Here is a 25233-nt window from a genome sequence, read left to right as displayed (position 1 = left end):
ACAAAATAACATTTATAAGTAAAATATTCGTTAATTATACAACCAATCCCAGAATAATACCGTTCCTTGCAGCTGGCAAGCAGTATAATAATACAAAGAAGGTCCCACAGAACCTAACCTTCTGTGTTCTTGGTACAAATTCTCGTTCAAATGATTATTAATTATCTTTGTAATTTAACAAGCTGAATAAACATACTCACCGAGGGTGCAATAAGTGTGCAGAAACATTCAGGTTATAGCGTCCAGGTCTGTCAACAGTAGCCAGCTGCAACCACCCAAACTGTGTACCAAGTGGTGCAGTGCAGGCGGTACACATCGCGAGGTGCTGAAACATCGTAGGTCTGCCCATTACTCAGTGCACCCTTGGAGTATACTGAAAAAATAATAGTTCCACATTCTTCCTACAGATGAAAATATGGCGCTGTAAGCAGTCATAATACACTCCTGGAAATTGAAATAAGAACACCGTGAATTCATTGTCCCAGGAAGAGGAAACTTTATTGACACATTCCTGGGGTCAGATACATCACATGATCACACTGACAGAACCACAGGCACATAGACACAGGCAACAGAGCATGCACAATGTCGGCACTAGTACAGTGTATATCCACCTTTCGCAGCAATGCAGGCTGCTATTCTCCCATGGAGACGATCGTAGAGATGCTGGATGTAGTCCTGTGGAACGGCTTGCCATGCCATTTCCACCTGGCGCCTCAGTTGGACCAGCGTTAGTGCTGGACGTGCAGACCGCGTGAGACGACGCTTCATCCAGTCCCAAACATGCTCAATGGGGGACAGATCCGGAGATCTTGCTGGCCAGGGTAGTTGACTTACACCTTCTAGAGCACGTTGGGTGGCACGGGATACATGCGGACGTGCATTGTCCTGTTGGAACAGCAAGTTCCCTTGCCGGTCTAGGAATGGTAGAACGATGGGTTCGATGACGGTTTGGATGTACCGTGCACTATTCAGTGTCCCCTCGACGATCACCAGTGGTGTACGGCCAGTGTAGGAGATCGCTCCCCACACCATGATGCCGGGTGTTGGCCCTGTGTGCCTCGGTCGTATGCAGTCCTGATTGTGGCGCTCACCTGCACAGCGCCAAACACGCATACGACCATCATTGGCACCAAGGCAGAAGCGACTCTCATCGCTGAAGACGACACGTCTCCATTCGTCCTTCCATTCACGCCTGTCGCGACACCACTGGAGGCGGGCTGCACGATGCTGGGGCGTGAGCGGAAGACGGCCTAACGGTGTGCGGGACCATAGCCCAGCTTCATGGAGACGGTTGCGAATGGTCCTCGCCGATACCCCAGGAGCAATAGTGTCCCTAATTTGCTGGGAAGTGGCGGTGCGGTCCCCTACGGCACTGCGTAGGATGTTACGGTCTTGGCGTGCATCCGTGCGTCGCTGCGGTCCGGTCCCAGGTCGACGGGCACGTGCACCTTCCGCCGACCACTGGCGACAACATCGATGTACTGTGGAGACCTCACGCCCCACGTGTTGAGCAATTCGGCGGTACATCCACCCGGCCTCCCGCATGCCCGCTATACGCCCTCGCTCAAAGTCCGTCAACTGCACATACGGTTCACGTCCACGCTGTCACGGCATGCTACCAGTGTTAAAGACTGCGATGGAGCTCCGTATGCCACGGCAAACTGTCTGACACTGACGGCGGCGGTGCACAAATGCTGCGCAGCTAGCGCCATTCGACGGCCAACACCGCGGTTCCTGGTGTGTCCGCTGTGCCGTGCGTGTGATCATTGCTTGTACAGCCCTCTCGCAGTGTCCGGAGCAAGTATGGGGGGTCTGACACACCGGAGTCAATGTGTTCTTTTTTCCATTTCCAGGAGTGTAGAATGTATCCTGTTTTGATGTCAGTATACCGTTTGTCGCTTGGCAATGCATGTTGATTTCTTTTGCGAAGTGGCAGCTGGTGTAAAGGGTTAAGAAGGCTGAAGTTTTCGGTACAAAACGCAATGGCTATTGAGAAGAAAAACCAGGCACTGAAGATAAAGTTGTTTTATCAAAACGGCAGCAGTATCAATGCTGCATTTTGGTAATATCGCCGACAGAAACAGATATAAAGAGACCCAACTGGTGCAGTAGGGAGATGTTGAAGCTGTTGTAGCTGTAGGCGACGGTGCAGCACATGCCTCAGAGTCTGCTCCAGAGATCAAGCTGTGTCACAGGAATTGTCTGCCCCTTAGTCAACGGTTCAAAAGATTTTAAAGGGCATTTTACAATGGTATCCCTACAGGCATCAGGATGTGCATCAGATGAAGCCACAAAATATGCTACAACGAGATGACTTTACTCTTCATGTTTTGACATTCATGGAAATGGATGGCATGTAGCCGGGGAATACTCGTTGAATGGACGAGGCACACTTCACTCTGCATCGTACTGTGAATGCACAGAACTCTAACATATGGGGTTCTCCTCCACCGCATGTTGTACAGGAACATCCACTGAACTCATCTTGTGTGACTCTGTGGTGTGGCTTTACAAGATCCTCCATTCTCGGTCCGTTTTTCTTCGAGGAGATGGCATCTCGCAATCGTTATATGGACCTCCTTGTGCAACATGTGATTCCAGCTTTACGAGAATGCAACTTTGTTCAGACCTCTATTTTCATGCAAGATGGGGTGATACCACTTGTTGCTTACCAGATGGATGATTTGCTTTGAGAAACCTTCGGCAACGACAGCATCATCTCCTGGTAATTTCAAGATGTGTGGCCTTCCAGATCCCCCGACCTAAACCAGTGTGACTTCTGCTTGTGGGGATATCTGAAAAGTCGTGTCTATCAGGGATGTAGCCGGGCTCTTTCTTATATGTAGGACAGCATACGACGACCTGACCCTCTTATTACACTAGGTATGTTGCAAACAACTGTCGACCACGCCATGTTACAGATGCAGCATGTTGCAGTGTTGGAGACATAAATGAAAATGTGTTACAATTTATAACCATGTCCTAATAGTGTGCCAGAACTACGGTTATCATGTGTTTGTCCGTTCCGCACCTTTTCCTGCACCAGTCGACATTCTGACTGCTTATATCGCCATATTTTACCTGGGTGCAGAAATTGGAACTATTATTTCTTTCAACATACTCCGTTAGCGCACCGATTAATGGACATAGCTACGATGTTTCAGCATTCTGCGATATACACAGCGCACATTGCAGCACTCGGAATACTGTCAGTTCAATTACAGCCCGGTAGTATGTCGAGCAGTTGCCTCGAAGAAATGAAGCATGATCCGGTGGTAGACTCGGAAGCCGTACGCTATGGGTCAAAAGTTTCCAGACACTCATATGTAATGAGAAATTGACCACTAGATGTTGCGAGAGGCGGACCCGCCAGCATAAATGTAGGTGGGGAGCTTTACGTTACCAGCAGAGAAGTAGCAATAGCACACTGGGTCGGAAGAGCGCAGTGATTTTTAATTTGGATCTAGTAACTAATCTGGCAGAGACATTTCAAACATCTAAACCTGGCCAAGTCTACTGTTGGTGGAGTGATTTTGAAGTGCAAACGCGAAGGGGAAACCACAGCTAAACCAAGAACGCGCACACCTCATGAACTGACAGACAGGGTCCGTCGAACATTGCGGAGGTGGTTGTAGAAAATCGAATGAAATCATCGGAAGCAATCACTCATGAATTCCAAAGTGCTGCTACCAGTCCATCTAGCACAGTGAATGTGCGCAGATAGTAAAAAAAATAGGGTACTAAGATAAGTCACACATTTCTGAGTCTATACTAACCGACGCTTGAGGAAGTGTAAAGAGCGAAACCACTGGACGCTGGATGATTGGAAGCGAGTGATTTAGAGTGATGAGTCACGTTAGACTCTGTGACAATACGATGCGAGGAATGTGTTTTGGAGGATAATTGAAGTACATTCCCTGTCATAACGCAGCATCGGTGAGGCGATGGTTTGCTACCAATATCATTCCTTAAACGGACTGGCCTGTCCAGAATCCCGACCTGAGAATAAGAACTGGCTGCCTTTCCTCCACAGGCATTCCGACACTTCATCGAAGATGTCCCCAGCAGAGCTCAAGCCTCATTAAGGAGGAGAACGGACAGTTGCTACATTAAAAAACCACTCCTTCTACAGGTCACAAGTGGTCCATCGGGACCATCCGACCGCCGTGTCATCCTAGATGAGGATGCGGATAGGAGGGGCGTGGGGTCAGCACACCGCTCTCCCGGTCGTTATGATGGTATTCTTGACCGAAGCCGCGACTGTTCGGTCGAGTAGCTCCTCAATTGGCATCACGAGGCTGAGTGCACCCCGCAAAATGGCAACAATGCATGGCGGCCTGGTTGCTACATTAAGGTCCACTAATACTGCAAAGTTGTTACCGTGTGAGAAGTGGTGGTTTTGTACATGGTATTGGCCACAGATAACGCTTTTCCTGAGTGCATATGTAAATTAGACTCTCTGTATTCCAAAGTATATGTTGTTGTCAAGTAGTCAGTGCACGTGAGAGACAGACTTTGGCGTCGGGCGTTCGTAGAAGTTGACGTGTACTTGTGTGGAGGTATATTTTCGGAATGCTGTTACTGTAACTTACAGTATGTTGAAGAAGATAATATCCAGCCGCTACCTTTGCATAAAGTAAGAACATTTTCAGTTTTGTTTGGTAAATTTTCGTAACTATCATTGTTTGACAAATTAGTAATGTTGTTTCAATATCGGTGCGCACAAGACAGCATGCGCTATCTAATGTGCTCCAAAACGCTGTGCAAGGAAAACGGAATTCGTTTGGGGCTCGTACCTTGGGTCCTGTCTGTGACAGAAAGGTAGTCAAGTGTACTGTACATCCCTTGGGCAAGGGACCATTTGTATACCCAACAGAAGAGAAGCTGAGAAAGCAGAGGATTTTGCACAGTCGTTTCAAACGTAGTCACTGCCCCGCTGACAAACAGAATTATGCGAAATGAAAGCAGTTGTCAAAAGGTCAATGAGAGATTCTTTTAACGAATTTGAAAGCAATATTTTATCTGCAGATTCTAAATATAACCCCAAAAAATTTTGGTTTTGCCTAAAATCTATGAACGCTACAAATAATTCAATACTTTCTCTTGCTGACAAAATGGCTCTGAGCACTATGGGACTCAACTGCTGAGGTCATTAGTCCCCTAGAACTTAGAACTAGTTAAACCTAACTAACCTAAGGACATCACAAACATCCATGCCCGAGGCAGGATTCGAACCTGCGACCGTAGAGGTCTTGCGGTTCCAGACTGCAGCGCCTTTAACCGCACGGCCACTTCGGCCGGCTCTTGCTGACAGTGCGGGTAATGTAACGGATGATGATAAACAGAAGGCCGAAATTCTAAACCTAGATTTCAAAAACTCGTTTACGTTAGAGGACTGCAGCACCATTCCCCCTTTCAATTATCGAACAAACGTAAGGATGGCTGACATAGTGTTTAGCTTATCTGGGATTGTAAAACAGTTAACATCATTAGACGCCAGGAAGGCATCTGGCCCAGACGGTATCCCCGTAAGATTTTATGTTGACTATGCTACAAATATAGCACCATTCTTATCCATCATCTATCGAAGATCATTGGAACAGCGGAAAGTTACACGGGAATGGAAGAAGGCCCAGGTCACAGCAATCTATAAAGAAGGTAGAAAATCGGATGCACATAATTACCGACCAATTTCACTGACATCGATTTGTTGTAGAATCATGAAACATATTTTGTGTTCAACATAATGACCTTTCTAGACTCTGAGAAGCTCATTTTCAGAAACCAGCATGGTTTTAGGGAACAGCGGTCATGCGAGACACAGCTGAAACTCTTTGTGCATTATATACAACAGGCTCTATATACAGGCTCCCAGGTTGATGCCATATTCCTCGACTTTCGGAAGGTGTTCGACTCAGTTCCGCACTGTCACTTGCTCCAAAAATTGCGCGCTTACGGTCTATCCGATGACATATGCGGTTGGATAGAAAGTTTTTTAACAGATAGAGAGCAGTATGTCGTCCTGAATGGGGACACTTCAACAGAAACAAGCGTAACATCAAGTGTGCCCCAGGGCAGCGTAATAGGTACGCTGCTTTTTACGATTTATATAAACGATCTGGTTGATGGTATTGACAGCGACATTAGACCGTTTGCCGATGATTCTGTAGTCTACAGGAAAGTAGTATCACACGAAAGTTGTGAACAAATCAGTGAGGTGTGGTGTCACCGCCAGACACCACACTTGCTAGGTGGTAGCCTTTAAATCGGCCGCGGTCCGGTAGTATACGTCGGACCCGCGTGTCGTCACTGTCAGTGATTGCAGACCGAGCACCACCACACGGCAGGTCTAGAGACACTTCCTAGCACTCGCCCCAGTTGTACAGACGACTTTGCTAGCGATGCTACACTGACAAATACGCTCTCATTTGCCGAGACGATAGTTAGCATAGCCTTCAGCTACGTCATTTGCTACGACATAGCAAGGCGCCATTACCAGTTTATATTGAGATTGTAATACTGTTTAAACAAGAGCGATGTTCTCCAATTGTGGATTAAAGTTAAGTATTCCAAGAACTACGTTCTTTTCTTTATAGGATAATTACTTTACCTTGTTCCAGACCTCACGCCAATCTGCGTGAGCTTAAAAGTGTGCATTTCGGCCTCCTGTAGCAACACGGTGTTGGCTCTTCTGCCAACACTACATGAGGATTTGCAGAAAATAAATGCGTGGTGTAGTGACTGGCAGTTATCTCTCAATATTAGTAAGTGTAACCTACTGCTTGTAACAAAGCGAAAATCCCCGTTAGTGTGCGAGTACAAAATAAATTCCCAGTCTTTGGAAGCGGTAACATCCGTCAAGTATCTGGGTGTGACTAATCGAAATGATCTCAAATGGAACGATCAGATTACACAAATAACGGGTAAGACGAACTCTAGATTGCGGTTTATTGGTAGGATCCTGAAGCGATGCAGCTGCTACCAGCTGTTTCAGGGTTCTTTTCTAAGTACGTCTCTACTTCTTTTTTATCTATCTGTAATTTATTGCGGAACTCAGTTAGTCTTCCACTCCTCTCATTCCGATTACCAAGCCCCTATTTTTCCGTAACTCTTAGTTCTACTCCTTTCCCTAAAAGCGCATTCCCATCTCCCCATGACTGATAGATTGTCATCTTCCTTTACATACTGAATTACCCGTTCGATATCATCATATTGTATCTCTTCACCTGAACTATTGTTATTAGTGTTGGTTTGCTGTCGATTCTGATAATAAACGCCTTATCGCTGAACTGTTCACATCATCTGCTCTAAATTCCTACTCGTAAGGAATCCTACAACCATTATAGAGTTTTTTGTTGCACTTGTTGTTTCCCTATCTTTGTCTAGCCTCAAATCCTTTTCTTCTTTTAATTTCACTTCAGTGACCGCCATTACATCTAGATAGGACATTTTCTTTTCAGATTTTCTAGCTTCCCTACAACATTCAGACTTCTGACATTCCACACTCCCTCTCCTAGTTCAGTACCCTTTCATTAGTTATTCAATCGCTTTCTCACCTTTGCCTCCATATGGGCAGTCCTCTCTCGGAGATCCGGAAGTGTGGCTAGTCAGGAATATTTTGCCAATGGAGAGATCATTATGACATTCTCTCAGTTAAGGGCCACATGTCCTATGGATATACATTGTATCTCTTTACTGTAGCTGTTTCCATTGCCTTCTGCATCAAAAAAAATGGTTCAAATGGCTCTGAGCACTATGGGACTCAACTGCTGAGGTCATTAGTCCCCTAGAACTTAGAACTAGTTAAACCTAACTAACCTAAGGACATCACAAACATCCATGCCCGAGGCAGGATTCGAACCTGCGACCGTAGCGGCCTTCTGCATCCTCATGCCATTGATCACTACTGATTCTTCCGCCTTTAAGGGGCAGTTTCCCACTCTAAGAACAAAAGGTTCCCATGAAACCCTGTCCGCTCCTCCACTCTCTTTGACGTGGCCTTGGCAGAACGAGTGTGTCTTCTTAAGCCAGAAGCCTTCAGCCACTACTACTGATAATTTTTATTCAAAATATAAGCAGTAGGTGGGTTTATTTCAGTAAGAGAATTTTATACCTCTCAGGTATTCCAGAAACTGAGCTTAAAGTTGAAATAATCTTTGTAACACCAAAGTGCAGATGTGTAACAGTATAGCACTCGAAACGAGATGTGCTTCATTCGCAGCTAGCAGTTTTCTGCCGCAATGAGAATTCAGAATGATGTATTACTACCGGAACTTGCATATCAATACAACCTTTCAGGAATGCGTCTATGGGCCACGATATATTAATTAATATGAATAATGTAGACGTAAGAAAACAAATTTAGGTAGTACTTGCTCTCTACGGAGCTATGATTTCGTAATGAGTCGTCTCTTAGATTAATATAGCTGCAGACAGTTAATGCTGAAAGACTGACGTTCACGTCTCTGTAAGCATTTTACGTAAAGTTACCTCACCTTCTAAATGGAGACTAAATTAAAATCTACTTGTCCCATTGCTTCTCTGCTTAAGACCGTTAGTGAAACTTTATTTTCAGCAACAAGCTGCTTCGTTGTGTTGATATGCATGAAAAAGTAATGTATTTTGCATATTTACATCCGTAGGCATCTGGCAGGAAAACTTCCTGGCATAATATAGCTCAAGCTCATAAAATATTTTTTCTGCAAAGGTGAGGTGTGTCGCTATTACGCAGATTCCACAGGGCGAACGAAAACTCAACCTACAAACTTTCAGAGGTCGTTCAGAGATACCTTCCAATATTTTTGTGTAGGGGACACAAGGTCTTTGGCAGGTCGAAATAATAATGTAATTTTTATTTACTCGGGTTGTTACAGCCGTCACAACAGTGAAGATGTCTGTAATATGCAATAACGAAGACGTACAATACACAACACTGAGGACTGCGACAACCCTCAGACTAAACACTGAACTGTGATGTGGTTGCCATCCCAGCATAACGTTATGCTGCTCCTCCATTGTATTCAGTGAACCCATATACACTGGAGCGCTAAAGAAACTGATCCAGGCATGTGTATTCAAATACAGTGCAGCGGTCGGCGAAGCCTACATAAGACAACAAGTGTCTGGCGCAGTTGTCAGGCCGGTTACTGCTGCTACAATGGCAGGACATCAAGATTTAAATGAGTTTGAACGTGGTGTTATGATCGGAGCACGAGCGACGGGAAAGGGCATCTCCAAGGTAGCGAGGAAGTGGGGATTTTCCCGTAGGACCATTTCACGAGTGTACCGTGAATATCAGGAATCCAGAAAAACATCAAATCTCATGGCTGCTGCCGACAAAAGATCCTGTAAGAACGGGACCAACGACGACTGAAGAGAATCGTTCAGCGTGACAGAGGTGCAGTCCTTCCGCACATTGCTGCAGATTTCAATGCTGGGACATCAGTAAGTGTCAGCGTGCGAATCACTTAACGAAACATCATCGATATGGGTTTCCTAGCTGAATGGCCACTCGTGTGCCCTTTGATGACTGCACGACACAAAGCTTTACGCCACGCCTGGCGCATCAACACCGACATTGGACTGTTGATGACTGGAAACATGTTGCCTGGTTGGACGAGTCTCGTTTCAAATTGTATCGAGCGGATGGGCGTGTACTGGTATGGAGACCATGAACACATGGACCCCGCATCTCAGTAGGGGACTCTAAAAGCTAGTGGATGCTCTGTAATGGTGCGGTGCGTGTGCAGTTGGACTGATATAAGACCCCTGATTCGTCTAGATACGACTCGGACAGGTGTTACGTACGCAAGCACCCTGTCTGACTACCTGCATTCGTTCACGTCCATTGTGCATTCCGACGGACTTGGGCAATTCCAGCAGGACAATGCGACGCCCCAAATGGTTCAAATGGCTCTGAGTACTATGGGACTCAACATCTATGGTCATAAGTCCCCTAGAACTTAGAACTACTTAAACCTAACTGACCTAAGGACATCACACAACACCCAGTCATCACGAGGCAGAGAAAATCCCCGACCCCTCCGGGAATCGAACCCGGGAACCAGGGCGCGGGAAGCGAGAACGCTAACGCACGACCACGAGCTGCGGACGCGACGCCCCACACGTCCAAAGTTGCTACAGAGTGACTCCAGGAATGCTATTCTGAGTTTAAACACTTCCGCTGGCTACAAAACTCCCCAGGCTTCAACATTATAGAGCCTATCTGGGATGCCTTGGAACGTGCTGTTCAGATGAGATCTCCACCGCCTCGTACTCTTACGGATGCATGGTGTCAGTCCCCTCCAGCACTACTTCAAACATTAGTCGTGTCCATTCCACGTCGTGTTGCGGCACTTTTGCGTGCACTCGGGGGACCTACGCGGTATTAGGTTCGTGTACCATTTTCTTTGCCTCTTCAGTGTAAGAGGAGCACATCGGGCAGCTCTTCGCCATTCAACCTATCCATACAGCGGTGTATCACTGTTAACGTACTAGTGACACTGCCGACAGAACAAACTCAAGACAGAAGCGAGCAATACTGAAAGCATTGTTGAAGGCGAAGAGTTAAATGGGTATTGGAGTTGTCTACAGCTGGTACCGTGAGCGATTGGATACAAGACACATCGCATACTGTCGACATTTGCACTGTTGTGCGCTATTTTCAGTGCAATAAAGATACAAAGGTAATTGGGGCAAGGAACCAAACGAAATGCAATAACTGTGTAACAAGCCGCCGGTCTCCGTGGGTCTCTTATACGAAAATAAACAGAAGGTAACCCTGACCAATCTCGGAAAGTTCGGCGGTGAAGGTCTCGTTCACCCTGTATTAGGGGATATTCCGAAGAAATTTGTACACTAGTTCTATCGGATGCGCAATGGGTAAGGCTGAATAGGCAAGGAAACCATATAAGTATTTATTCTTCACGTTGTACAATCGTACACCATGTCACTTCCCATAAAAGCTGATAATACTTGAGGACTAAACTGTCAGTGAATATTCGACTGTTGGACCAAGTTGTCAGTACTAGGGAGTCCAGAATGCTTCTTTCACTCCACAGGAGAGTTCTCGCTCTAATGGAACTTCCCGCGAGAGTACAGCTGTTGGGAGTTCTCATGCCACTCGTGAGTTGTGCTTTTGCCAGGTATGGCTAACGCTATAATTTTATCCGCCAGTTTATCTCTTGTAGCTCAAACTTCTCTCGTTAGGGCACCCAGAGAGACAGGCTGAATGAGGATCGTGAGACGTGTTTCGATTAACTCGGTTGACAATCAAGTTGTCCGCCATAGGAAAGTTTGAATTCGAGCCTTGAAGACATTTTCTCGTCATACTGACTGATTTGATGAGGCCTGTTACCAATTCCTCCCCCGCACCAACATCTTCAGCTTAGAGTAACACCTACATTCGAAGTCCTCAGTTATTTGCTGCATATTTCCTGTCTATGTCTTCCCCTATAGTTTTAGGCCTCTGCAGCTTCCTCAAGTACCATGAAACTTACTCCTTGATTTCTTGACATACATCATATAATCATGTCACTTCAACCTTTCAGTGTTTTCCACATGTTCCTCTCCTTGGCGATTGTGCAAAGAATTTCATTCCTTATCAATCCACGTATTTCCAACATTCTTCTATAGCGTCACATCTGAGATATTCTATTTCTTTTATTTTCGTATTTACCACAGTTAATATTTAAGTTCCGTACAACGCTGTGCTTCAAACGCATGTTCTCAGCAATAGTTTCGCCAAATTGTAACCAATGTTTGATTATAGTAGACTTGTCTTATCCAGGAATGCGCTGTTTCCCTTTGCCAGTTTGCTTTTTACGTTTCGTCCGTCATGTTTTATTTTGTTCTCCAACTTTGATGTTAAGTTTATCATTAAACTCATTTTTGATACTCCTCATTACTTTCACCTTTCTTCAGTCTACTCTCCGTCCATAGTGTATGCTCATTAGATAGCTCGTTCCATTCAAAAAGTACTGCAGTTCTTCTCCACTTTCACTGAAGATAGCAGTGCAAGAGCGAACCTTATCATTGATATTCTTTCACTGAATTTTAGTTTCACTCCTGAAACTTGCCTTTATTTCCTTCATTGCTTCTTCAATATGTAGACTGAATAGTTGGGTTAAAACAGTATGCCCCGGTCTTATACTCATTCTAGTCCGAGAACTTCATTCTTGATCTTCCATTCTTATTTTTATCTCGTTGCTCACGTACATATTTTATGTTATCCGTTTTTCCCTATAGCTTACACGAATTTCCTTGAGAATTTCGAACATTTTGCACTATCTTAGATTGTTGAATGCTTTATCTAAGTCTACAAACCTTATGATAATGTCTTGATTTTTCTTAAGCCTTGCTTCCACTATCAAAAACAACGTCAGAACAGCCTCCTTAATGCTTTACCTATCCTAGAGCCAAACTAACAGTCATAACAGAGCCTCAAATTTTCTTTTACAATTTGGATGCATGAGCTGGTAAGCTAAGTGTGCTAGTTGTCACACTTACGTGCGCATCTATATTCGTGATTGTTTGTCTGATGGTATATCTCCAGGATCACAGATTACGCTTTTAATATGAGAATATGAGGCCAAAAATAATGGTTCAAATGGCTCTGAGCACTATGGGACTCAACATCTGAGGTCATCAGTCCCCTAGACTTAGAACTACTTAAACCTAACTAACCTAAAGACATCACACACATCCATGCCCGAGGCAGGATTCGAACCTGCGACCGTAGCAGCAGTGCGGTTCCAGACTGAAGAGCCTAGAACCGCACGGCCACAACGGTCGGCAATATGAGGCCATTTCAGTATTATAATGTGGACATATAAGGTCTCATTGCACTTACACCGTAATCGGAATGGCCCAGTCATTTAAAGTGATGTCAGCTTGAGAAAACTTTTTACTCCATAGTCCTCGCAACATCAATACTACGAACGCGCGTGTATGTGTGAGTCTGAGTGTGTGCTTGTCTGTGGTGTGTGTGTGTGTGTTGAATCAATGGTATATCAGCCGCAAATCAAAAATTATTTTAGAATGAATAGTAGAGTACTTAACGCAGCATCAACGTCCTAGATCTTATCTCAAAGGAAAGTAATCCTGTGCGAAGCTCTGGGACACATTTGTATAAGAGGTAGCGGGCATATGTTGGACAGGACACTTCGGTAAACCACACAGTTATTATCATCCACTGTTTTCGTAAGATAAAGCTATTTCTGAAAGATTGTATAACAACTGTCCTAAAATGCAATTAGCATCACGTTATTCTCCATAAAAGATTTATGTGGTTCACAAACCGCTAAATCATTCATCTAAACGGTCAGCACTTCACTGCTGTGGAATTTCGACGGCGTCAAAACATCCGTGAAATTGTTTCTTTGGTATACGTTTTGCCATATACAGTTCAAGGTGTGTAAACAAATGATAGTTTGCTAGATGTCTCCAGAGTATATGGATGTGGAAAAGTTTCATAGTTCAAGACACACATCTTATCTTCTTTTCTTTCCGTATGTAATTTTGTTTTATTATGAACGTATCCTGACTGCATATGTTAGCACACTTATATCGCAATGTTTGACATGTTTGGTATATTTCGTTCTATTTACTACTAGGTCTGATAGTTCTATCACCAATTTATAATCAAAAAATGAATACTTGCAGCATGACGCCGCCAGGCACGGTTATGAACTTCAAATGAACACTTCTTCGGCTCGTTTAGACTTTGTGTGTCGTTGAGGTAACAGCAAACGAAAGTTTATGTTCCTGCAGGCTAGACATCATTTCTATTTCTGGGCTTTGCGCGTTGTACCTTCCGGAAACGTTTATTGACATGACCGTCAACAGTGTTGCTTGTTGTAGTGTGAAATGATCGAAAAAAGGAACTCAGTAAAGGATTAAAAGACAATCGAGCCAGTACAAAAGCACGAACACGTAATTTACATAAGCGGAACGAATCCAACCGCGTCATCACGTCACAAAGGCGATGTTCCGATGCTTCAGCCATGATCTTACCAGTTGTGGACCTGGTCCGTTGTTAAACTGATTTATTTGGGAATGTAGCTAAATTTCAAACTTCAAAGTACGTTCTTGCGCTCGTGAGCAAAATTTTGTCCTGATTTTTTAAAGTAATTACTCTGTTCTGAGTAACTGTAATGACCAATCACAGTAGCAGTTGCTGTAGTTTCAAGAATGTTGATTTTGGAATAGCAGAACACAAGCACTGCCGTCGCATTAAAGCATTGCAAGTATCAAAACTATTATTCTTGCTGCGCTGGAGTGAACAGTTAATTTATAACCAGCAACGAACTTTAAATAGTATTTTAGTTCACATGATGCCATGCTGTTTGTCTTAAAGTCTGGCGACACAACTATATTTCAAAAATGTATAACTAATCTACGTTTTGACTAATCCAAATACGTCTGCTTAAACGGCTTTATCAGACACTTGAAACTGGCTACAATGTCGAAACTGTGCAGTAGGGAAAAAGTCAAAATAAAAGGGAAGTCTAATACGACAGCCAATGTGGCGGATACATTATACGGTCCTCGCAGGGAACTTGTTTCTCAAAATGAAGCACTCCAAACGTGGTTCCTACATGGTTGGTGCATGCTCAGAAATGAACTGTTACATTACACGGAACATGCCTCTCATCCTCATTTGAATCCACTGCTGTCGGCTTTGTCTGGTTTGCAAACCACAGAGTTTAAGACAATGGGCGCGCGTACAACATTTACGATAGCTGTGCAAGCCGAAAATGAACAATTCCCCTTCCACTTCTCTTGTTCTCGCTTGGTATTCTAGGTCCAATGTTTAACGTGTTGCGCGTATTTAAAAATTTGCCTTGATAGTCCTTTGGAATCATTAATGGTTCAAATGGCTCTGAGCACTATGCTACTTAACTTCTCAGGTCATCAGTCGCCTAGAACTTAGAACTAATTAAACCTAACTAACCTAAGGACATCACACACATCCATGCCCGAGGCAGGATTCGAACCTGCGACCGTAGCGGTCGCTAGGTTCCAGACTGTAGCGTCTAGAACCGCACGGTCACTCCGGCCAGCTTGGAATCATTAACTCCGACCTAATGCATTTAAAGCAGGATGTCGTTTACTGTCATTTTATTACAGCGAATCGGACGAAAAACGTGTTTTCGGGAGATTCTCAATGTACCGGCATGTAACTTATAATACGAACATTACCAAATAAAGGCCTCAACTGCAAACGAAGTTCCCTCCCGCGGGAGGTTCGAGCCCTCCCTCGGGCATGGATGTGTGTGTTGTTCTTAGCATAAGTTAGTTAAAGTAGTGTGTAAGTCTAGGGACTGATGACCTAAGCAGTTTGGTCCATTAGGAATTTACACACATTTGATTTTGCAAACGAAGTTGTCCAGTGTGGCTTTTCCTAGATTCGGCTTGTGACGTAGAAAATGATCTTACATCTCGTTGGCTGCGTTCTTTTTTTTTTTGTGAAATCTTATGGGACTTAACTGCTAAGGTCATCAGTCCCTGCTGCGTTCTTCTCCACGAATCAAAAATCTGGCACGATTCTGCCTTTCACTTTCTGAGATGTTTCGCAACCTGTAATTCCACGTTTTGACGTCACAGCTCTCTTCCACCTCGAGGACAGCGTTCTCTTTCATGTCCCGTACAAGAACTACTTCTTCGACGGTTCTGATTCTGAAATATATCCATTTAGATGGATTACTAGGATGAAGCGCCTATCTCTGTGTCATGAGTAGCCCTCTTGCTGTAAGTAGGTAAAAATGGTCATTAACGTCATTACATTAAGACAGACAACCATTAGCTGTTTAATGGAGTGATGACAATGAAATGAAAATTTGTGCCGGACCGGGACTCGATCCTGGATTTCACCCTTGTCGCGAGCGGTCGTCTTACAATTTGGCTACCCACGCACGACTCACGGCCGGACACAAACTTCCATATGTCATCAACGGTGAGTCTACATCCATTATGTATATTCCCTACAAGTGAGACCTTTACTCGAAAATCGGTTGACCGGTATCGTCGGGTAAATATGATATTGCAGTGTCTGAGTTATTCTGAACTACGATGCAAAGTTCCTTTGAACCTTACATCGTAACTCAGTGTAACACAGGCACTGCAACGTCGTATTGACGGTATTACGTCACAATGTTGTCACCTGTTTCTGTGGATATTGCCAGCCAACGCCACAGTTTCGAGGGTTCGCGTAGCACATCCAGTAAATGAAAGACGCTTCAAATCCCGAATGGAGGCGACACTATGTTTCTCCACTTGTCCATTTACTAAAGTCGTAAATTCATTATTGTTCGCGTGGTTCAATGTCAACAATCTTACGCTTGATCAGGAAGTGCTAGAAACAACGGTGTGCCATTCTTCATGTAGTGTTTAGGAAACGTATGACTTTTCCATATTCCTTGTAGCGTCTGTTTTTAATTGTGAACTCACGAGAATACTATAACGAGTAGGATATTTGACTGATGTTGATATCAAGCAACGCTAACGTCAGAGAGTTTTATTCATCTCAGTTCCATGTACTTCATCTTCATCTGGTGACGTCCGAAATGTCAGTCCTACACCGCAGTTCGAACTTTCAAGTGGAATGTCAGAGCAAACCTCCACACTTCCGTAAGTAAATATTTACCTCCTCTTGCAGGTAAACATACATATGTGTACGCTTGCATGTAATCACACGTACATCCATGCATATGCATGTAGTAGGTAACTCAAGTAAATAAACAGCAGCTTACACAATGTTGTGGGAAAGAGCACCTCTCGAAGCCATATTTTTCTAAATACAAAAGTTACTATACTGTAGTTATTCAGTGATTAAATAGGAATTTAAATTTTACTGTACTTTGTGTATGTTCGAAATCAATATACACCGTAGTTTCGAATGTATGTTTACACTTCTCCACGGTATGGCTTGGCGTAGTGACGCTGAGTGACGCAGAGTATAGAGGGCATGTAGGAACGCCTCATGACATTTTTTATGCATGGGAATTACGCAAGTTGTTTGGCATGTAGCATTTTCTTGACTGCTGGGAAATTCAGCGCTAACAATTTTAGTAATAAGTTTTTCCATGGCTAAACTTATGTTATACTAGCGCTTTCCACTAGACTTCGTTACGTACTTTTGTCGAGCAACTCCCGCGAACTAAACACTCGTGAGGGATGGCGCAGCTTATCTCTGAATGCTTCCTGTCTGTTATGGTAATCCATTTCGAATTACGTTACTGAAGAACCGACCAGATAAGATTTTTCCACTTTGCGCATTAGTGTTAGTCCTATGAGAAGTAGAAGAAACCCGGGAACATACTACACACATAGCAGGGTAATGCCTAGTAAAACTATCTCGACTGCTTAATAGATTTATTTAATTATAATGTCATTTCGGCTGCTGCCGTCCTTAGATAAAAAATTCGAACTTGTAAAGTAAGGCCCAAAAATATGCATAAATGAATGAACATCAGCTTACACAAGGTTCTGAGAAAGCACCCCTTCGAAAGCCGCGATTTTTTTAACTAGCCCTGGTGCTGGTAATACACGTTTACACAGGGAGACACAGATTGGTAGTGATTTCTGAAGCATATAACATTTTTCGAAGACAACGCCGAGCGTTCTGAGCTTATTCTGTGGAGCGACAGAAATTAGATTATCTTTTATACATTCCACAATTATGTCGATTTCGCAGTGGGCTTTTTATGCTGAGACAGTACAATTTCACCAGGGTGGAGATTCAGGATGACAGTAATTGACATTAGTACATCATGACGTTCACAAGCTATTTCTGCACTTGGCTCCACAGTTGTAAGTTTTCGGCGTTGCTTAGCTTTCGACCTGTTAGCTGCGTGATTAAGTTACATTTTCCGTTGAGATAATTGTTTCAGAAGCTCGAAGCTTGTTGTGGAAAGTGTAAGCGCATATTATGTCGTGACGAAACAGTAGAAAATTCTGCGTAGCAAATTCAAGTTCATCCAACTCAATGGGTTTCATACATACCTTTTCTTTCGGACTCCCACTACTATCAACACCTGCCCGGGAGTAACACACTTATTTTTCAGTACAACGGAATACCAGTCTGAGCTGCAAATTTCACTTTTTTTATTTAATTGGTGACTAATCTGGACCCGAGACTCATTTTCAAATCATCCAAATAGTCAAAATGGCATTTTCAGAAACACAAAAATCGTATCGAAAACATAAAAGTATTACCAAGTGCAAATGAACAGTTACAGTTCATACAGAGTTACTCGACTCTGACATCAATAAAAAGTTTAACATCACTTCCAGACATGTTTGCAGTATTTAGGAATACTAGCATCATCCAGGAACAGTTATATTTTTTTAAATCCTTCCACGTCCCTATAAGCAAATTTTGTAAGTGTAACGAACAACGAATTCATAATGTGATTCTTATTTCACTTTTACTGCATTCAGTCATAACCATGTCAATATACTACCTGCCAAAATTTTAGAAAAGGTTTGCTTAAGCTGTTTCTTAAGTGAATGAATATAAATAATATAATTTCCACATCACCGAATTTGTAATGAGTTGCTCTGTTGATAAAGGCATTAAATTTTTACAGCGTTAATGTACTTAATCCGTTAGATAACAAATACAAACTGCTGACATTTTGTGTGGATAGTCAATGTCATTTGAGTGTGTAAATCAACACTCTTTAAAGAATATTAGATTACAGCTTTACTGCTGCTAGTTGATCGAAGGCATAATTAAGTCGTCTTCCGACTAGATACTGCGTTACATACTTCGGCTGTTTATCTTTAACCAACGGATTGGTTCGCTAGAAAAATCTACAAGTAGCCTTCAAAGGCACTTTTGGCTGACGACAGTGTGTATTAATCTGGACCTTTTCCCGTAATATAAGTTCGTACACTTTCACAGCCTGTGTCATTTAGGATAAAATAATTTTGGGGATTGGGTAGCGTTATTGTAACTACTAAAACAACAAAATGGCATTTCCACTGAACCGCCCCGAAGAGGACTGCAGCAAGTTGGTTGAAATGTCGACAATTTAGCAGTTTTAGTAGTTACAACGATGCAGCCCAACACTTAAAATTATTTTATTCTACTCCAGTGAGTTTTCAACGAGCTTAAAAAATTTTATTTGTAAAGTGCAGTTTCAGAGAAACCAGAGGAAATTATTGGTGACCAATTTATTCTAACTAATCGACGACTTTCTTAGTGGAACCACATTTGTATGTATTATTAATGGTACATAATGTAAATTCTGTTTAAGATTCCACTTCTGACCTCCTTATATGCTATAGTGTACATGCAAATCAGTAAACTAAATATAGCAGATAACTAAAGAGAAGGCATTGAATTGCAATGGACAGAAAACTTGACCGAAACGAGGAATCGCTTACCAAATATCCTGAGGCATCAAGAACTCATCAAGTTCATAATGAAAGGAAGGTGTGTGTGTGTGTGTGTGTGTGTGTGTGTGTGTGTGTGTGTGTGTGTGTGTGTGTGTGTCTGTGTGTGTGTGTGGAGGGAGGGGGAAGTTAAAATTGTTGCGGGAAACTAAGGCTTGACCGCAGTAAACGTGTTCAAAAGGATGTAGATTGCTGTAGTTTTGCGGAGATGAAAAGGATGGCTAGCCTAGCGTGGTTGCATAAAACAAGTCTTCGGACTGAAGATCACTTGAAAAACTTACGCAAGAGGGTAATTTCAGTAATGCTCTGTGGAAAGAAGGTTAAATGAGCTCATTTTAATTCTTGTGGGAAATGTTTATTTTATATTGTTATTTATTATTAAACGTTTCCTCTTCACAAATAGTAAAAATCTGTTGAATGAACAGCGTATCTAACCTGCTTTAATCTCATCTGTGAAAAGGCGCGAACCTTAACACTGATACCAACGTTTTTGGCTAAAAGTCACTGTTCTCTCCTCCGCATTTGTCTTCAGCGACATTGCCGCACACTTTAGCTGCTGTTGGGACGGTGGCAAGGCAAACAGACGCACTTTGTCCCCTGTACGCTTTTTGTTTGTTTTCTTTTTCCTCCTTGCTGCGGTATGAGCAAACACCGCACAGGGAGCAGGGCATAAATTTGTGTTAAGGTGGGCGGCCGGGCCGCTGGAGCGGGCTCCAGAGTGCTCGCTGCTTTGTGATCCTCCAGGGGGCACGCCACTTAACACCCTAATCTGCGCGCCTGCTGCTGTGTGCGGCGGACCGGCGCCTGCGACCACCGCTGCAGGCCCCTGCCACGTGTGGCAAGCACACCGCAGCCTCGTTACTGCTGCACCTCATTACGCCCACCAGCCTGTTACTGTTACCACCACTGATGCTGCGTGTTGACAACCTAGCGAAGGTAGAAGTCCCGCTAAGTTCCTTGGTTCACATCTCATAACTTCACACAAGTTGTCTCACGTGACAGAACAACACTACAGTCCTAGTTACAACATTCTTTTCCGTCTGTAGTAATCCTCCACCGACTATTCCATGTCGGATCAATGACTGTTCCATAGTGACTTCAACAATGGAAGTTATGATAAATGAACACTAACATTTAAGGGTTGAATGTATTTTTTTAATACTGGACGCAGAGGCCAATAAAGATTCACAATGAAGCCAAATGGAAATCTTCGCGGAATCTGAGAACCTTTAAAAAGCGTTTAGCTCGTGTACAAGAGCCAAGAGCGAACAATACGTGTGGAAGAGAGCTGCTTCGTTTTGAAAATGGTTTTAAGGCAAGGATACAGTCTTACCCCTACTGTTCACCCTGCTCATCAAAGAAGCAATAATAGAAATAAAAGTTAAGGAGTGGGATATAATTCCGGATGAAAGGATTCGCTGCCAACATTGCTATCCTCAGTGAAAATGATAATAAATACAGGAGCCGCTAAATGGGATAAATAGTCTAATAATCTCAGAATATGGATTGAGAGAAAACCAAAGAAAGAGGACAGTAATGAAGAGAAGCAGCATGAGATTAACGATTAACTTTACTTCAGAATTGGGACCCACGAAGAAGTCGCAGTGAAGCAGTTGTCCTACCTTGGAAACAAAATGACAGATGGCGGTCGAAGCAAAGGGGACATAAAGAGAAGACTAACACAGACAAAGAGGACATTCCTAGCCAATAGGTCTATTAGTATCAAATATCGATTTGGGTAAGAAATAACTGAGAATGTACATGTATGGAATTGAAGCATGAAGCCTGGTAAAATCGGAAAAGATGAGAGTCGATGCGTTTCAGATGGAGTGTTGAAGAAGTGTGTTAAAAAGTAGGCTGACTGATAAAAAAAAAACGATAAGGTTCTCTGTAGAATGGACAAGGAAAGCAATTTATTGAAATTGACTAGAAGAAGCGGCAGGATGACAGGCTACGTACTAAAACAGTAATAAGTTTAGTTGTGCTAGAGGGACCTATAGTCTGAGAAAACTGTAGCAAATAGTGGAGAATGTTAGGTGTACACTCAGACGAAGGCACGGGGGAGCAAGTCGTCGCCGGCCGCATAAAACAAGTCACATGACTATTGAACCATCAAAACCAAAAATTTGTTCCTTACGAGGAATGTGTTGCCTTACTCATGTAGAAATGTACGCTCTCGTAATTGAACAAATAAATCTCACAATGTTTAGATAACTTGTAGGAATGGAGCCGGGTGATTCTTTAGGCAACCGCCGATATGTTGACAGGTGACCACCCTGTTAGCTTTCAAGGCACAAATGCAAAGAGTGTTCACTGAGCAAGGAAATCTAAAACGTTAGTTAAAGGTAACTTAATTTCGATATAGTTGCGTTTTTGCCTTGAAATTGATAGGGTAGTCACCTGTCGAAGTATCGGTGGTTGTCGAAGTCGTGACCGGCTTCCATTAGCATAAGTTATTAGACGAAACGCGCTGTTCTTCTTGGATACTACCTTTTAAGGATTCCAGACTGGCGTAATACTCAATTATCGGCCGAAAAAGGTTAAACTGCACTTCCTGAGGATTCTTCCAATGAATCTCAACCTGATCCACATCACCCTTCCTGCAATCCGTAAATCGCTTCGTGCGCATATTTAGAGATATCAAACGGATGTGACTGTTTCCGGCGACTGTTCGGCAATCGTGCAATCGAAGAATAACGGGTCTTTCTTCACACTGAAATTGAGGATCGTATGTCTTTTTCCGACACGGGCGCGCGACTTCCTTTTACAATCCGGTATGAAGTTTACAATTCTTTGCCCATGGCTACTTGTTCATATCAGTGAACCAGCACAACTACACAGTAACACAGCTCAATATAAAGTACTAGGACAGCGGTGAGCTCTAACACTGCTTCTTTACGAGCAACCAGCCAACTTCGCGTGAAATAATAAGTAATATCTCTCTGACAGGAAGTAACGAATCCAGTCACATACCTGAGACGATATTCCATAAGCACGCGATTTGATTACAAGCCGCATGTGAGGCACGGTGTCAAAAGCCATCTGAAAATCTATAGATACGGAATCAATTTTACTTTGTCCGATAGCACTCAACACCTCGTGTGACTAAAGAGCTAGTTGTGTTTCACAAAAACGATGTTTTCTAAATCCGTGTTGAATGCGTGTCAATAGACCGTTCTCTTCGACGTAATTCATAATGTTCGAATAGAATATATGTTCCAAAATCCTGCTGCATACCGACATTAATGATATGGGCCTGAAATTTAGTAGATTACTCCTGTTGTCTTTATTAAAACTGGTGTGATCTCTGTAGCTTTCCAGTCTTTGTGATTGGATCTTTCGTCGAGCGTGTGTTATCGTATATCGACGTCTTTACAGGTGGAGAAACTCCTGCAGTTCAATACCGCCATGTAATAAACAGCATGCATGCTTACAGTATTTCCGAACAAATGTAAGATTCAGATTGAGACTTCCTAGCAAAAAGAAATCACTATGTTTTCCTTAATATTTCGTTTTTAGGTCTTGAGCTGCTCGTGGACATGAAAGGCAATGCATGAACTTCTGACAAGGGGATGGCCCAATCCACCCTGATATTTTTATGCAGGAAGAATACAAGTCAGAAACGCACTATCAAAATTTTAGCTGATACGACACAGTCCAATATTTTTTTAAAAATTGCAAGTGTCACTAGTTTTTTCTGCCACGAAGAACCACTGATAGCGATGTGTACAACCCTTCCTGCCTTGTGCTTGATCGGTCGTGGCAAGAGAGCATAGCGCCGTGTGGTGAAACAGAAAATTTGAAGCACCCAAGCCGTACAAAAGATGTTACGCATCCCTAACGTTTTGAATGAGAGGCAGTTCGTATCGACAGCTAAATTATTGCATAATGTGTAATTATTACGAAGGTGACAAGCAGAAGAGCGAGGTAAACAAATCTAGGCAGTGTTTAATGTTACGTTACAGACGAATTCCTTCAGTCGTGACTTTAATTTATTGAAATGAAATATCTGTTACACACGCGTCATTTTATAACAGTTCCCGTAGTGAAGTCCTTAGAATAAGTTTTGCATAATGTATACTTTAAGAACAAAATTCCTTGTTTATTCTCCGAAGTCCTCACAATAGAGCGGAACGTCAGCTGAGTGACGAAAAAGAATTTTTTTCTCACGCCAGGCATACTTAACAAAAGAAAAATTAATGCTTTCAGGCACACCATATTAGTTTCATTTAGACAGAATTACAGTGGAGTAAGGATTTGTCCTGGCCTTTGCTCCGCTTATCATATTGCATACTGAGCATACTTAACAGCAATTCGTAAAATGTGCCGATGCAAACTGATAATGCACAAATGACAAATTTAAGAATACTGTACTCCTGATAAACCTCAAATGAGAAGGAGCTATCAGAAATTACGTTGTCTGACAGTTTCCTTAAAAACAATTTCCACAGTAGAAAAAAATTCCTTATCGAGAGTCACATTGCGTGTTTCAGGTGGAATGTGATTTATATCAACAGTCTTTTCGTCATCCTCCTGAAAGACACAGATATCATTATGTCCAGGCCAAGAGTCGAAGAAAAGCATGGAACTAATTTCTGCAACTGGTTCGAAACCGTTCGAATGAAATTTTGAAAATTATTCACACTTGCTTTTGCAGATTTTCATAGGTTGATTATAAGATTTATTTCACTTTCATGTTTATGGTGCTAAAATGCATTGAGGCCCCTGAAGACAGATACAAAGTTGCGGAAACGGCAATCCACTCATACTTATCACTGTCTTTATTGTAATTGAGTGTGTGATAGCATTAATCGATTGCACAATAGACTATCTTTCTTCGTCTCGAAATGATAAACTCTGATTTGCTAGCAGTTCTTTCACAAAACTTGATTGATCGGCGTTAGACACAGCAGATGTGGGGATAAAACCAAGCTTCATCTTCACGTCAGCTACGAATTAATGGCACCTCCTCTACACTTCTGCTGAATTAAACATTGTTTTGCGGCTTCCTATACTGTATGATTTCTTAAATCGGCTTAGTCTAGTTCAAGAAGAAATCAGCAATGTTCATCTTAAATGTGATTCTAAGGGCCCAGTCTCATAGATCTCCGTCGGTAACGGTGCAGTGCTCGTCACGAGGAGCTCTACATTGTTCATAGCTCAAGAAAACTGATGTATACAGCTATTGCCCAAGTTAGTTATGCAAGTGTAGGGGTTTTTGTTGGTTATTAATGATGGTAACGAAACTTTGTGGTTACCCTATACACTATATTTTCCGGATTTTTTTCACAATTTTGCGAGTTTCATTTTGAAACTTTATTGTAGATGTCCATCAGCTGTTTATTTTTATGCTCATTGCCACCGGTTTCGATCAGTAGAGCCTTATCAAGCCGAAGCAAAGTAAGTATTTATACTTCGTATCTTTCTCACAACCACAGGTGGAAGCACAAGCGGCCAAAGACACTGCTAGCTAGGGCATAGCCAACTATGGTAAACTAACATACGCAAACAGCGACAAACGTCGGTAAACCCCTGCATACCAGCAACACTGACTGGCAACTACCAGCTGCTATTAGAGCCGACCAACAGGCCACAGCAGGGACACCGACGAGCTCGCCCACAGACGCACAAACAATCTTCCAACATTCCCTCACACTGTGCTTCCAGTATATGACCTATCGGACACAAGATCGATAACAAACCTAACTGTTGCAGGTTGCTGACGCTGAACGAGGACTCTGTACCAGCACCCAGCGCCAGCCGCCGAGCAGCACAAACGCACAACGTCAAGGTATCGACATGCATGATACCCACTACCAACAAAGCCTA

Source organism: Schistocerca serialis, chromosome 2, assembly GCF_023864345.2.
Source record: "Schistocerca serialis cubense isolate TAMUIC-IGC-003099 chromosome 2, iqSchSeri2.2, whole genome shotgun sequence".
NCBI classification, from domain to species: Eukaryota; Metazoa; Arthropoda; class Insecta; order Orthoptera; family Acrididae; genus Schistocerca; species Schistocerca serialis.
This window is presented reverse-complemented; position numbering follows the sequence as displayed.